Source organism: Alligator sinensis, unplaced genomic scaffold (assembly GCF_000455745.1).
Source record: "Alligator sinensis unplaced genomic scaffold, ASM45574v1 scaffold653_1, whole genome shotgun sequence".
Lineage (NCBI taxonomy): Eukaryota > Metazoa > Chordata > Crocodylia > Alligatoridae > Alligator > Alligator sinensis.
In genome coordinates, this window is record NW_005842498.1 from 454,181 (window position 1) to 457,998 (window position 3,818).

General features: G+C 52.3%; 1 gene segment (V, D, J or C); it reads left to right on the forward strand.

Moving 5' to 3' along the window:
• LOC102373252 overlaps positions 1 to 3,818 on the forward strand; it is a 322,638-nt gene that overhangs the window by 293,246 nt on the left and 25,574 nt on the right.

Sequence of the window (3,818 nt, forward strand, 5' to 3'; positions counted from 1 at the left end):
AATGCCTTTTGGAGCAGAGGCGGGCACATGGACAATAAGTTGGATGTAAGTCAACAGTGTGCATTTGTTGCCAAAAGTCTAACAGCATACGTTGCCAGCAGAGCGAGGGAAGTATTTATTTCTCACTATTCTGCATTGGTGAGGCCACATCTGGAGTACTGTGTCCAGTTTTGGGCCCCCCCACTACAGAAGAGATGTGGACAAGTTGGAGAGACTCCAGCAGAGAGCAACAGAAATGGTTTGGAGGGCTGGGCCACATGACTTATAAGAAAAGGCTGAGGGAACTGGGTTCATTTAGTCTGCAAAAGAGAAGACTGAGGGGGTATTTGATAGCAGCCTTTAACTACCTGAAGGTGGTTCCAAAGAGGATGGAGCTAAACCGTTCTCAGTGGTGACAGATGACAGAACAAGGAAAACTGGTCTTGAGTTGCAGCAAGGGAGGTTTAGGTTGGCTATTAGGAGAAACTTTCTCACTAGGAGGATGGCAAAGCACTGGAACAGGTTACTTAGACGGGTGGTGGAACATCCACCCCTGGAGGTTTTTAAGGGCTTGACAAAGCCCTGGCTGGAATGGTCTAGTTGGGGGTGGTCTTCCTTTGAGCAGCAGTTGGACTAGATGACTTCCTGAGGTCCCTTCCAACCCTTATTTTCTATGATTCTATGAACTTTTCATGCCCAAATGAAGACACACAAAGGATCCAGGCAACAGTTTTTTTGCACCTGTTCTCCTAGATGAAGTATGATTGCATTCAGTGACTTCAGCATCTGAAAATGATGTTGAGTGCTGAGTAAGAGAGCTCTTTTGGAGTCAAACTAGGGAGTGGGCCTTCATATTTTCATTTAGAAAAAAAGCTTGCTTCTGTCACTTAAGCACTTCCAGTCACTACCTCCCTACTATGATAAGGTAACTAGATTTACCCAGCTGGATGCAACACCTGGGAAAATAGCAAGCTGGTCTTACCCTAGGATTGGGGAGATAAGTCCCTCCAAGAAGGATAACGCAGAATGACATTTCCACAGTATGTGCTCTCCTCATAGCAGTCAGTGTTACCTGCAGACATACCATGAAGTTCCTTCTGATCCTTGTCTTCCAGGGTGCAGCCGGTGAGTTTCTCACAGACATTTATTTTTCCTGATCATCTGGTTGTCAACAGAATAACTGCACAAAGTGTTTGAACTAAATCTTGAAGTGAGGCAGGCCATGCCTGAGACCAGGCCAGATGGCAGCTCTGCCCTAGATAACGTAAAAGTAGTACTGCATTAAAAACTAAGAGGGACACTCAGAACAAGTCCATTCTTCCTTACTGAGGAAGGTCCATTGTCCCCCAATGTCTGACAAAATCCAGAAGCCTCATGTCCATAATTCTGGCCACTCAACAGCTGATCCCAAATATGAAGTTAAAAAAGGATTCCATGGGCTCCTATGATCCTCGGCAGCTTTTCTGGGAACAGTTGTCACATTACATGCTCTGCCATATAATTGGGTCTGCCATACAGTTAACCAGTTCATCCATCTCAGTACTTGAAGGACGTTCCCTCATCTCTGGAAGTGCAGCAAGGTACCAGAGAGACAAACTTCTGGACAAGTCCAAAAGACAAGGTTCTGAAGAATAATCCCTGAGGACCTCTTGGTAAACTAATTTCCTAAACTGTGAGAAAAGTAATGGCCTGAATTTTCCAGGGCACACACATCTTACAGCAAGTTTGTAAGTAAGACTGGCCTGACAAGCTGTAGTGGGAACAGGGCTTTTTTTTACCCTTAACATTAATCCACTGTTGTCCTATGGTTTTTCGCAGCAGCATCTGGGGCCAGATGAGTGGCACAGGGTCAGTCTGAGGGCCAGATGCCATGCAGGGTCAGCACATGGGGTTGGTCCATGGGCCCAATCCTGCACACCCAGATCTGGCCACGCATTGGGTTGATCTGGCATACAGAGCCACATTATCCAGCCTGTGGGGCTCCCCACAAGTCTGAAAATTTGGCAGCAGGGGAGCAGCAATTAACACTTCCACTACCTTACTTCCTCAAATTCCCAGACCCTTGGGGAGCCCCGGGAACCAGAGGGCATGGCTCCATGGGCCAGATTTGGCCCATGGGCCAGGGGTTGAGCACCGATGGCCTTTTCAGATAATCCTGAAAGATGAATGAGTATTCTGTAGTGTCTGTCATGCAAGCCCCAAACACAACACGAGGGAAGCTTTCAACCCTGTGGCTCCAAACCAAAAAGGTAACAGGAATGTCATAATGAACATCCTCCATTCTGTCAGTCTCTCAGTCCATTGCATCACTCTCACCCTGTAGGCAGTAGGGAAACTCAGTTTCTCATTTCACTTGTGCTGCTGAATCACTCTGCCCCTTTCATTTAACTGGCAGTGGGTAAGATGGAGGGAATGAAACTTCTGCTCCATTGCAGGCAAGGGCCCAGGCTGGAACCCAGGCCCTCCTGTTTTCCAGGGCAGCAGGTACTTCACAAAACTGCACACACTCTGCCTTGCTGTCTTCCTTCTGGCCCTATGCATTTCCCTCTCAGCTACTCAGGGGGCAGCTGCTGAAGCTGGGTCTGGATGATACCTGACCCATAGTGTGGTAGTGCACTCTGGTGGGAAGACAGAGAAATACAGTTTCAAACCCCCTCAGAAGGAGGTTAGCAGGTGGGTCCTAAAACCCAGGTCTCCAGCATCCCAAGTAAGTGCCCTAAACATGAACGACTGGTGCCTCCCCATTTGTAGGCAGCAGCAGGGACCACCTGCAGATGCCGGCAGCAGTGTTGGCAGCAGTGGGAGAGAGGGATGGTGAGCGGTGGGCAGGGAGTGAGGACCGCCTGCAGACACCAGCGGTGGTGTTGGCAGCGGGGGGGGGCAAAGGGGACCAACTGCAGAAGTCAACAGTGGCTTCAGCAGTGGCCAACCTTAGGGGGGGGGGGGCACGTGCCCACCCAGACTCCTTATGTGTTGCCTATGGTCCTAAACAGTCAGCTATTGCGGTTAAAACACAGGTGCATCTGCCCCTCCTCTCCATGCTTTCTCCTGATTTATGCATAGGTATGTACATGTAGCAGGCCAATTCATAGCCTATTGTGCAAGCCCAGTCTATGTGTGCGTGCTTATGCAACCCACTGCAGGGCCAGCTGAATCACTATGCAGTATTGCCAACAATGCCAGCGCAGGGGCTAGAAAGCTGCCATACAAATGTCCAAGGGGAAGTAGACTTCTGCCTGTTTGGCAGTAGCAGAGGTGCGCGGGGACAGTCCCCAGTACAGCAGCCTGCAAAACGCGCACAGAGGGAGAGCAAGGGCTGTGTCCCTGCCCCCCTCCCGCCCACGCAGGACTGAGCCGTGCAGCCCGGTCAACCCGGGGGAGGGGAGGGCCCTGCCCACGCCGATTACACGCCGCCCTGATCCTGCCCGCCCAGGAGCCCGCGGCCCCCCAGCCGCAGCCCAGCGCAGGCCCGGGCTGCCCCCTGCCGGCCGCCGCGGGCAATCGCTGGGGACACCCAACCTCCCGCTCGGCGCTAAGTCACGCGCGCCTAGCACCCTCCCTCCCATTGTGACGTATCACTTCAGTCTTCAATGATTGGCCACCCTAGAAAGCCGGGGCAAGGGCGTATCGGTCGTGTGATTTTACGTCATTTGGAGTTTGACTGGGGGGAGGGAGCGGTGTTCCTGGGCTGCCCGGGGGGCGGGCTGACCCCGCGGGGGTGCCCCAACAATAAAAGCCCTGAAGTCGCGGGTGGGGCTCGCACGTGCTCGTGCCCAGGGGTGTGCAAGCCCGTAGTTTGGTGGCACGGGGGGGCGGTGCACGCGTGGAAGGAGGCTCGG